Below are 13,033 nucleotides of genomic sequence, written 5' to 3' on the forward strand. Positions count from 1 at the left end.
GCGCAGCGGTGGAAAGGCGTAAAGCAACTTTCTTGGCCATGGCACATGTGCAAACGCGTCCACCCCCAAGGGTGGATTTTCCCGCTGAGCCATGGAAAACCACAGGGTACAGTGGCTGTTTCGCCTGTTGGCGAACAGATCCACCTCCGCTCTCCCGAACTGGGCCCAGATCTACTTCACCAGCTCCGGGTGAAGCACCCACTCGTGTCGCAGGGGTCCGCCTCTTGACATGAGGTTGGCCCCCCCGTTCTCCAGTCCCGGGATGTGGAGGGCTCTCAGAGACAACACAATCTCTGAGGCCCATAACCACAGGTTCTCTGCTGTGGTCAACAAGGCGGCGGAGCAGACTCCGCCCTGCCTGTTGATGTACGCCACTGTGGTGCAGTTGTCGCTTCTCACCAGCACATGTTTGCCCTGTATTACGGGTTTGAAGTGCTGGAGGACCAATACTACTGCCCGCAGCTCTAGAGGGTTGCTGTGTTGAGTCTCCGTCAAAGACCAGCGACCACCTATAGTTCTCTCTAGGCATGTCCCCCCTCATTGGCCGAGAAAATGCTCCATGCGGTGCCAGCGGCTAATAGCATCCGGCAGGCATTACAGGAGGGAGACTGAGCGAGGCCGTCCCTGGCGTTTTCAGGCCCCAGGTACTCGAAACAAAGACGGTGGGGATCGGCACCTGCAATTAGGCCGGTGCACGTAGGACAGTGTCGGTGCTCGAGGATTGGTGAGTCCATTCTTTTACTCTTTCTTCTTCCTTCTCTTCCGCTTCTCTCAGTTGTTTATCCTGCTCGCTGAAGAGAAAAGTATGAAAGTCAGGAGGCGAGGCCGCCTTATATAGGGTGGGCTTGCGCACGCACTCAGGTAGGCCCGCCCCGAAGGGCCGTCTACGTTTAAAGATATCTCAGTAGGTGAACGCTCGCATAGTAAGATCAATGGGTAGTACCCATAGAGTCCAGTAGAGGGCGGAGCCTGTGAGATATAACAACAACTAGGAATCTCAGGAAACTATCCGAGTTGTGCCATCCTTGTTCTCTAGGTTTTTTACAATTAATAAAATATCAGATACAACTAAAATATCTACTTCGCACTTGTTGTGTGTGTTAGGACCCAATGAAGTGCTGCAGGTGAAGTGATATGGATCAGCGGTTCTGTAGAAAATCTGGTCTACCTACGAGCACTAACCCCTAGATTCCACCGGGTCCGTCTGCGGCGCATTACGGCTGCGCCGCGGTTTTGGTCCGGCCTCCTCCGGTGTCATATCCTACCGGGCGCGTTTCAGAAGCATTTCAGAAGCGGAGCGTCTTGCCTGCCGGCTCATAGTTTTTGTTGATTTGGGCATATTTCCTGGACTGGCTACTTTGAACAGACAACGTTAATAATAACTGTAAGAGGTAATCCCAGTAATAAACGACATGAATCAAAGACCGCACCTACAGGGTAACTTGGAGAGGGTCCGAGTCCGACTATTGTGAAATAACTACAGGGGTCCCTCAGGGCTCTGTTCTTGGTCCCCTCCTCTTCTTCTTGTACACAAACTCGCTCGGATCTGTCATTATCCATGCTGTGAAAGGATCTGGCCCTTCCTACATCCAGGACATGGTTAAACTGTACACCCCAGCACGTGCACTCCGCTCTGCATCAGCCAAACAGCTCGCTGCACCCGCACTGCGAGGGGGACCCAAGTTCCTATCAGCAAAAACACGTGGGTTTGCTATCCTGGCTCCAAAATGGTGGAATGAGCTCCCCATTGAAATCAGGACAGCAGATAGCTTGCACATCTTCCAGGGGAGACTGAAAACTCATCTCTTTCGACTCCACTTCGAGCGATAGAATTACTAACAAAGAACTGCTAACAGAGCACTTATATACTAATAAAGGACTGGCTTATCTATAGCCAGTTGAGTAGCACTTGAAATGTTTGGCTCTATGAAACCTGATGTACTTATATGATTCTGTTTTCTTCAAGGTTGTATCTTCCTGGTCGAATGTACTTATTGTAAGTCGCTTTGGATAAAAGCGTCAGCTAAATGCAATGTAATGTAATGTAATATGTTGCTTTATTTTAGTGGTAATTTTTTTTATTCATCATCCTAATTATTCTACTGTATATATATAATTTACACAGTGCCTGTAAACCGGAGGAGAACGCTGGCATTTCTCCTCCTACTTGAAAGACTACGGAGGGATAGGGTCTGCAAAATTAGGTTGTGTGTGTGTGTGTGTGTGTGTGTGTGTGTGTGTGTGTGTGTGTGTGTGTGTGTGTGTGTGTGTGTGTGTGTGTGTGTGTGTGTGTGTGGGTGTGGGTGTATATATGCTATATATGCTCTGAACGTTCCACTTCCTGCCTGCAGTGCCCGATATTACCTTACGGCTGCGTTGCGTCGAAAAATAGACTTCAATCCTATTTCGAGCGGAGGCCAGCAGCGAGATGCTTCTGAGCCGTAACGCGGCACGTCTGGTGAAATAGCACCCATTGATTAGAGTGGCCGCGATCCTTTCGGACGCCGCAGCGCAGCCGCAGACGGAGGACCCGGTGGAATCTAGGGGTAAGCCGTAAAGTGCAAATAGACAGACATAAAAAAAGACACTGCATCCATGTCCTCTAATGACCACTAGGTGACACCACTGTTAGTTGTCCTTTGCAAAAGATTGCGCCTGTCCGTACCATTACGTTTCCAATGATAGTCATAACATTTTCAAAGAATCTTTTGCACATGATTTCTTTGGCTGTTGTGCATTTACCATAAATGTGTGAATTGACTCACATTGAAACCTAATGTGGCAAAATCGCACCCTGAACTAGCAGTACTAGCCAGTGCTTGAATTGGAATAAAAAAGGGGACAGTACTCTAAATCAGCAACTGTTTCAAGTCAATTTATTTAAGCAGCCCAAAAACAAGTATTTGGCTCAAAGTCATATAGTATATCCTATAATGCTGGTGTGTTTGTCTCTTTACTTTATATTTTAGAAAGGCTCACTCTACTTAAACAAAATGACTCAGGGTGCATCTGAGATTAGAAAGGTGGGAAGTGGTAAAGTGCTATTTCTATAAGTGGGGAGTGGACCAGTCACCCTCTAGGGGGGTCCGGGGGCATGCTCCCCCGGGAAGATTTTTTTTAAAATATTGAAGTTACAGTAGATGCATCAATCTGGTGCGTTTTGAGGGGGAAATAAAGAGACCATATTTGTTGTCATGCGTCAATCAGGGCCGGACTGGGACAATAAGTCAGGCCGGGAATTATACACCCAGCCAGGCCACTACCTGTTTTTTGTGCCATTTTGCTGGATTTATTTGTCAATATTTACAGCGTTGCTGCCCATAGTGATAGCCCTCTAGTTTAAATCTACTACCCAAAAATAAACATATGGAGATGGGTTACTATTTAAAAAAAATTGCAAATCTATTTAGGAACCTGTCAATGTGAACATATTTTAAGTGGGGGTGGATCTCAAATCTTCTAGGGGGGTCCGGGGGCATGCTTCCCCGGAAAGATTTTTTTTAAATGTTGGACTTAAAGGTGGGGTAGGTACGTTTCAGAAACCGGCTCAAGATACACTTTTTGTTATATTCCATGGAATACTCTTAACATCCCGATAGCAATGAATATCTTAAGTGCTTTGACAAAAGATCCATTAAAAAATGTCATCTGTGGAACCCGTAATACTGTAAAAACTACAACCAATCCGTTTAGCCGGGAAACGGATTGGATTGCCGCCCTGTCTGTCAGCCTTCCATCTCGTGCACGCACAAATGTATCTCGTGCCCTCATTGGGCGTGCCGTCATTGGGCGTGCATTGCAGCAGTACTTCAATGACTCGCCAGCAACAGGCGGCCACTTTCACCATGGCAGAGTTAGGTTCAACATCGTCTACTGGTCGCAAAAGAAAAAATGTAACGGAGCAAATTAAGAACAAAAAGAAAGTGGAAACTAGGAGAAGTCAAACCAGAGTTGCTTTGGCTGTGTAGTATTGCTAACCTAGATGTGTTTAGCTTTGACTGATATGTAACGTTACTGCAGCCTGCTCTCGCGGAGGAGGTGCTCTGTAAGGAAGTCTGAAGGAAGGGGCGGATTCTTTTTGGCTGCGTACTTTCAAATTATAGTGCACTCGAACCGGTTTCTGAAACTTACCTACCCCACCTTTAAATGCATCAATCTGGTGCACTTTGAGGGGGAAATAAAGAGACTACACCCATATGAAACAGAACTGTATACATTTAAATAATCATAAAATCATAAGTATATGGCCATAACCAATAACATACCATATCCAATATGAAAAAACATTGAAACTTGTTTAATTATTTGCTTTTGGTTCATTTATAGTGTGTCTGTGCTCCTGAATCTCCCTCATCTCCCCCTGCTCCTCTTTGAGGCAGCAGCAAAGACTAGTTTTAGCTCTCAACAACTTTATCTTACCTTTTTTCACCTAGTTAACATTTTATTTGTATATATTATTATTATTAAGTACCAGCATTTTACTGAGTACCGGCACCTTGCACTCAGAAGTGCCGGTACTGCGTACCGGTGAGTACCGGCCCAATTCAAGCACTGGTACTAGCACTATCTAGTAGAACTATTTACATTTAAAGTACGGTCCTTGTTGTTGTTACACCTATTGTGTCTAACTTTAGTGTTTTATTAATGTTTTTTTGGTCTGTATTGCATGCATCCATACATGCAGTAGTGCTCCACTTTGGGATTTTTCTTCCATCCGCTCAGCAGAATACTTTAAATTAGAAAAAAATTACTGGTCAATGAAACAAAGCTCTTCCCATGAAGGCATCGGGTTTTAGAAGGTTCATTGCAGCTACAGAGAGGACAGCCAGAACTGAAGGAGTAGGAGCAGAGTTTCTCGTGTGGACTCTGCACCGTCCCTTTCATGTAGCGAAACCACAGGACCCGTCGAGAAGCAGCTCTGTTTCCTCTTGACGTCAGAGCTGCATGCACTGAACCTCATATCACCAGGGCGGATCGATCATTCTCTCCTCATCTCATTATTACCATCTCATGTCCAAGCATTTATGATTCACTTGAGCATGTTGATGTGATATCAAGTGTTTACTTGTCTGCATTTATTATTATTATGTCCACAGGGCTCCAGGTTTGTGCTTTGGGGAAAAGGCTGAGCTGAGTCAAACATTTCCGTTGTTCGGACCATAAAAAACGTATCCATTTTATGAATACCTTTGGTTTCAAAGTGACAGAGAACATTAGGTTTTTAACAGGCCTTGCACACCTTTCACCTCCTCCCTTGTGCACGTAGGATTTTACCGCAGGTTACACTAATAAAAGGGAACAACAACAAATATATTTTGTTGCCAGTAGGATTCATTTTATTGTTCATTCAAAATATCCCAACATTGTTGCTAGTTGCACATGAGTCCAGGAGGTTTTAATTTTACTGTAGGGCTTTGTCTGTAGAGTTTTAGAAGTATATTTATGATCATGTTACATGTGTACGTAGCCACATGCTGAATTTGCATTTTGTATTAAGTATTGCTGTATTGAAATGGGGGAAACACAGAAGACATGCTAAAAACTAAACTGCCACGATGGTATGAGAATTGAATTACAATTTCACTAGACAATGTTTCATGCTAGTCTCAAGAGAGCACTGACGTTTCCCTTCACTCCACACTCACCTTATGTACCTAATTGGGACATCTATGTTTTATTTCTGCCATGAACAGCCATATGCAATTCAAAAAGTGATCCACCCAATTGACCCTCTGGCTAGCCCAGAAGTCACTCCTGTTACCAGAAAACTATCAACTTCACTAAGTTTCTAACTTCATTTGACAAGACTACATTTAAAAACATCATGGTAATGTTATGATTAACTTAGGACCATTAAACATTTTACTAAATACAGCTATAGTTAACCTTTTTTTTTTTTTTTAGGTCAATGGCACCTCTGGTATCACCTTCTAACAGCTAATAACTAGCATTACTATGACTTTTTACCAAATGACAGGGTCTTGTGATATACCTACCTGGTTGTATAACACATTTTGGAACACAATTTTTTAAGCATCTCTTGCTATCCTTTAAGGAACTATTAAGTTATGTGTTGTTCAGTCTTACTTGTGCACCATTTACCAATAACATGATGTGAAATGACAACGGGTCATACCTACGGGGTCAATTTGCTTTAAACAGATGGATTATCAAAACTTCTGAAAATGAACTATTCCAGATTCCTTCTGATGTTGAAATTGGGCGTCCAGCAGTTTTAGAACATTTTAAAATCTTACACGAGCCCCGATTAACAACGTTGGAATGTGAAGCTATTTTTCTGTTGTGGCCCCATGGGGTATTGCAACTTCCAGGATCAACACAAGTCACATCCTGGCAAATTGGAAATAAATGTCTTATAAACTAGCATGTGTCAAATGTGTCATAAGGTTTTTCTGATCTGATGGATCTATCTGCAAGGTGACATTGTTTGTTCTTTCTGGTTTACGATGCAACAATGCTACGTTTAAAGTTTGGTCAGGGTTAAGGAAATCTCCCTAAATAATAATAAAATTGGGTAAATTACCAGGTTTGTGGTCAAGGTTGAATATAAGCGACTCTTGGACGAAAACTGGAAACAGACAGCGGCGTCACATGTCTGATGCTTTTATGAAGTAAACTTTTTTGACTCACCTTTCAACTCCCTATGTGGCTGATACTGCTCTATAAGAAAGTCAAGAAAATGTGTCCTTTCCTCCATAATTACTATGCCTGCTTTGTCACTTGAACATAAACATATGTTGTTTTTCTTGGGATGGTCTCTTAGGGGCATTTAGAGGACATTAACTTCACAGCTCTGTAAGTTCACACGAACTCAGGGAACTCAGAATTCAAAGCCTGAGCATACAATGACATTTTTTGAAGAGGGAAAGTTTGCAATCCTGACACGTAGCAGGTGATTTAACATAACTTAATGTTTGCTCCAATACCTCTAATTCTGCCAATAAGGGCTCTTTTAACCCACCCTCCCCCATGCCTGCCTGCCTGCCCCCACCTCCAGCACTGCCACCCAGTATGTCCCCTCTCAGAGGCCGGGAAAAATAAAGGGGCTCTCTAGCAGCCAAGGCAGACAGATTTTCCACTGGTTTAATGAGAATCACAGACAGAAGAGAGGAAATGTGCAGGGTATTTATAGAAAAACGAGAGGAATGCAAGCCCCCTAATTGTGCTTAGTCTATCTCTCTCCAGCAGGACCTGCTCAACACTGCTTTTCTACATGGGCCCAAGCGTGTGGAAGTAGGAAACATGGGAAACAAATACTGGTATCGACACCAGGTGTGGCAAAAGCTCTGGTTTTTGTAGAAAATCTGCTAATTTCGGTCGAATTTGGTGGGTTGATTAACGCGTATTCTTGCATGTCAGGCAGTGTGGATAGGCTCTCATAACTGATTGGGTTATGAGTATTTAAAAAAAAAACTGAACTGTGTATTACTGCTGCTTAGTGTCAGCATCTTAGCAATGTGACTTTGAGCATGTTAGCATTTAGCTCAAAGGGGCCTCATGCAAGAAGCAACTCAAGGGCTAATTTCCAAATCATTTTGTTGGTATTCACCAATTCACCACTTTTGTTCTCTTCTATGATTGGAGAAACATTTACAAGTGGTCGAGATAAAAATGTAACAATCCACTAAGTGTTTTTCTAAGGTAAGGAACATAAAACAAATGGCAAGATATACATGTTGAATTAAGTATCATAATACAATGAAATTATAACAATAGTTGTAAAAAATGTTACAAGTTGTGAATGGATCCAATTTAAACCATTGATCTATTGATGGATGATATTGTATGCATGCAGTTTCTGAACTGCATTAAATTCCTATTCTTTAATATTTTTATTTGGTGGCTTCGCTCCAATTGTTGGACATGTGCCAGAAGCACCTGTCCTTATTTAGTGTTACCTATGCAACAAAAACTACGACAATTGCTGATCAGGTATGATTCATTACTCAGCTGTCATGGGTAAGAGCAGATTTGGATGCTTTGTAAAAAACAAAAAGTTAAATTCTAAGTATCAAAGAAAGTTGCTGCATGAGGCCCATTGTACAGCTCATTGATTGGAAACCACTTCCTCCATTGCACATTTAATACCCCTTATATTAAATAAAGCCAATAGTTTACTCTATACTAAACAGTGTTTTCAGAAACAGAATAAATATAAATTATTATTTAGTCAAGTCAAGTGTCGCGCTTTGACAACGACTTGTAGTTAAGTTCGGAGGAAACAGAAGGACTGATGCACTTCCTGTCTTCACTATCCTCCCCTGGGACTCATCTGTGAAGCTGACCTCTGAATCAGATTATCTTTTCTGCAAGTTGGTAACTGATGACATTTTCTTACAAATGTATGGTAATCAAACTCTTGCGTGGGGGATTTCTTTGCTGAACTCATATAGATGTCAACGCATTAGGCCTAGTTAGAGAAGCTTAATAAGTTACAAACAAGCTTTGAATGAAGACGACAAAGTTCCAGTTTCATCCGCAGTGAATGGCAACTCAATCAAAAATGTCTTTTAAGTTAAATCCAAACATGTTAATTAACACAAGAGCATATATATTTGTTTCCATTGCAAAGATTTTCCATTTTTCCTTCTTTTCCTCTCAGGAGGTAATCATTTTGAAGTGGAAGTCAGGTAAAACAGGCATTTAAAAAGATCCAAACAGCCCATCTGGGTGGGAAAAATCTCTGCCGCTATTTTACACATGTATCGTGTGTTAAATGTCTACGCAGAGCACATTCTCTGGAGGTTGTAAGGGTTAACCTCCAAGTAAACTCTTAATGGATATTAATTCAGCATCCTTACCCGAATCCGCACGACCCCTTTCTTGTTTTTGATTTTAGCAAAATCTAAGAGATGAGCGAATAGCCTTAATGAAACGCACACTCTTTCCAAGGTGCAGCAAATAGCTTGCAGCGTGACTGTGTGTTTATGTCATGTTTGTCCTTTGTTGTCACTAAAACATTGTCCCCTCCACCGGCGCTGTTCTGCAAGGTGCACTCAGGGAAAGAGGCTTTCGACTTCAAAGTGGATTCCTAGCAAAAAGCTATCAGTGGAATCAGACTCATCTTAAGTCAGTGATTAAATACATTAAACAAGACTTCATAATCAGTTGAATTAGGTGGATAATACATCACAGGGGATGAGCAGCATGGAAAATAAGTGTAATCTACTTCGGTGAATAACACTCCCAAACACAGGAACGTAATGCAAGAGCATGTGCTGTCAACGTTATGTCATTTTGCATGCAACCAGGCGCTCAAAGCATACACATCTGTGAGTCCAAGACTGGTGGTGTAAAAACACCCAAACATCGGGAATGTTTGGATTTCTCTATAATGAGGTATGATGATAGATTGAGCTAGTGAGGACTACAGGATATTTAATATTGACCAATGGGAGCTTCTAATTTAGGATTGTTATTCCAGTAGTCCTGCTCCCTAGGCAAAAGTGCTTTGTCATTTCTTTATTTATTCTGCAGGGCCACATGGTGGTATTTACCCTCAAACAGACAGCGGAACGGGAAGGCTGAGAGATTGGATCTCAGTATTTACTAAACAGGGCAGTAATACACCTGTTTTTGCCCTTAATCTTTGCCTGACCCCTTGCTGTCCTTTTGTCTTCCTGTTGTGTTGAATGCTACGGAGCCCTAAAGGGACATGGAAAAAAAAGAGAGAGAATTTTATTTTTTGGGATAACGGGTTAGTATCTCGTGCGCACAAGAAACTAACCCGTTATCCCTACTTTATTTTTTTCTCTCTCTTTTTTGAGAAAGTTACCGGTGGGCCAAGGAGGAAGTGGAGCGCACAGGAGACAACCATTTAATTGGGGAAATGGTAGTGCATACATTATTTGAGATATATTTCGAACTCAGACTTAATTTTAAGGACATTTCGGTTGACAGTTCACTAGCCCCCCCCCCCCCCCCGTTGACAGTTTACGTGGGCTGGGCTGGGTGAGATTCCCGGGCTGATTTTTAGTCCCAGTCCGCCCATCATGCGCCTTGGTAACCGGACATCTCCTTCATAAAACTAATAATAATAAAATCTCTCTCTTATTTTTTTCATGTCCCTTTAGGGCAGGGGTGCCCACACTTTTTTGGCTGGTGAGCTACTTTTGAAATGACCAGCTAACCGAGGTCTACCAACCAAAAATAAAATCTCAAATTGCAAGGGTTGCTGAATAACACGTTTTATTTTTACATGGGATAACTACAATAGGGCTGCAACAAACGACTAATTTGATTATCGATTAATCTATAGATTAATGAAACGATTAATCGACTGTTCGGACTACTGCTGTGTGCCTTGCACAATTTCTCAAACGCTCTTATTTAGCCATCAACTTTTAGATTTAGTTTGAGGTTGTTTTAGGCATGTGGAAACTAACAATGAAGACAATAAAGATGAATACTTGATTCAAAAATACATATATTATTAAATTAACTGAACAAATTGTGAACAAAATTAACATTGCTTTTTATTTGAATTAAATAAATAATATTTCACATCAAAAGAAACAACAATGTTTTAACAAATCGTATTAAATAATGTGATGACAGAACTGTAAACAGAATAGCTGAAACTTTAACAAAAATAAATAACTCAGTTACTAAGTCTAATCATTAACCCATGTTTGTATAATGTAGTTAACTCCGTGTGTTGCTGCTAGCATACATAACACCTGACGTGGAAACGTTAATCGTGGATGGGGCTACAGAGCTACTAGAAAGACAGTCGAACCCGGTGCATTCCTCCGTCTGAATGTGGTGCACTTTTGCTAAATGTTTAGACAAATTGCTCGTGTTACTGCCCTTACATGCTAAACACTTTTGGTGACGAGCATTGTCCACCTCAAGACGGGTAACATGTAACCACACCTTGGAGCGCTTCTCTCCACCATCTCCTCCGTGTGTTGCTGCATGTAGCAGCTGCGTGTGTGTAAACTGCCCCGCCCCCTTGCAAACAGACGGGGGAGAGAGAGATCTCTTCTGGATTGGAAAGATAGAAAATACACCGACCATAGACGCATTTGTTTGTCTTTTTGCATGTTAGAAACGAGTTGGCGACACTAAGACCAAGAGATAATGTTTGTGTAGCAATAATACATGACCTTTCTCTTTCTCAACTCGCTACTCGGAGGGAAGTCGCTGTCATATGCCTTGTGAACACTCCGATAATGCCTCTCCACGTTACCTTTCTTTGGCAGAGCGACGCTTGCTTTACAAATAAGGCAAATAACCTTTGAATGTGACATCACAAAAAAAGATTCTCCCTCCCATTCTGTGTGGAAGTGGTATGTCTTTAGCTTTTTGCTCGTTCCCGCACTCATTTTGTTGTTTGTCTCTCCCGGCACTTGACTGATTTTGTATCGCTTTGCATTCTGGGTTAACAGACTGGAAAGCAATAGGTCGCTTTTTCTGTCAATCAAGTAAACTCCTGAATTAAGTGGCAGGGAGGCCAAGGGAGGAGGAATCAAAAGCTGTTTTGTCTATTTTAACGGAGCTGGATTTTTTTTTTTTATGAATGACTCGCGATCTACCAGCATTGCCGACCGCGGTCGACGTACTGGGCACCTCTGCTTTAGGGGCTCCGTAGAATGCCATTCCTAATTCCCCCTTTTTTTTCAAAGTAAGGTGGCCAGTTCCTACTTCTTAAAGAGGTAATCGTTGCAGTACAAAGTGAGCAGAGAGACATTTGACAGAACATTGAAGAAGAGCTCACACAGCTGTAGATTGTCGATGAATGATGCCTCATTGTGTTTCTCTAGCCTGACATAAAAGCATTATGTCTGGTGCTGTTGTGTCTAGTGTTGGGTCCATATAAAAAGCCAAAGACATTAGATGAAGTGACGTAACATGCGCACACCTTTAGTTTCTCTCGAAAGATTGGTTTGATCACAACTCTGCGTCACTGGTTTTTCCTGTTATTGTCATCAGGATAATCAGACAGAACATTATTTTCTAGATTCCTCATCTTTTTTTAAGTGTCTTCTTTATTTCTTTGTGTACTTGGGCCACTCAGTAGTTTCCCTAAACGTAACTTTGTACAGGAAGCCAAGAGGTGAAGCAACAACAAGTACAAAAAATGACATCTGAGCGATTAGGTCAGTCTGTGTCCTCGCCCTGATGTTCTGTTCAATAGGTATGAACTAATTCCAAATTGTGATCCCAGACCAACAAGTTGTTTTGAAATGTTTTCCATTTTAAAAGTGATTCACTGAAAATCTCTTTTTGAAGCACTGCAGGTGAATATTCGACATTGGCAGATCAACTGGATGCATTTCAATAAAAAGAAGAAAAAAAAAAGCTTTCGTGGCAACAGTGCAGAGATAATGATATTACTGTAGTGCGGATGGATACGTTTTTCTCCCTTTGATTCTTTGAGATCTGTGTTTTATTCCCCGTATGGTCCACTGAACCGGATCAGTTCAGGTCAACCATGGTAAATTGTAATAAGAGTTTCCTTTCCCAAAGGTTACCTCAGAACTTATGCAGTACTTCGACACAAGAATAATCAAAAGTTCAGCTAAATGTTTAAGTCTTAAACCTTAAGTTTTAATTTGAGTATCAACCTTATTTTAAAGGGGCCCTATTATGCAAATGTTCCGGTTCATATTTTTATTTTTATACAGTGACATGTCTCCATGCTTTAAAGGGCCCATGTCATGGCCATTTCTACTGATCATATTTCCATTGTTGAGGTATACTAGAAAACATTTGAATTGTGCATTTTTCCAAAATCACATTGGTTTCTCATATAGCATCTCAGTATAGTATGTGTATTCACCAGGTATTCACTTGCACTGTGGTTTGACCCGTTAAAGAGTACGGTTGACTCACAGCACTTTTGACAGTTTCGTTTCCTGTCCTGAAACCGCTTATAACGTGCACCACATAGTAAAAAAAGTCCCACAAGCATTGCAGTTTGCTGTTTGTGGCCTAATAAAAACTTCAATGATTTATTTTTTGATTAAGAGTGTTTGTATTTCATTCCATTCATTGATGTACATTATGT

The sequence above is a fragment of the Notothenia rossii genome, assembly GCF_949606895.1.
Source record: "Notothenia rossii genome assembly, chromosome: 11".
NCBI lineage: Eukaryota > Metazoa > Chordata > Actinopteri > Perciformes > Nototheniidae > Notothenia > Notothenia rossii.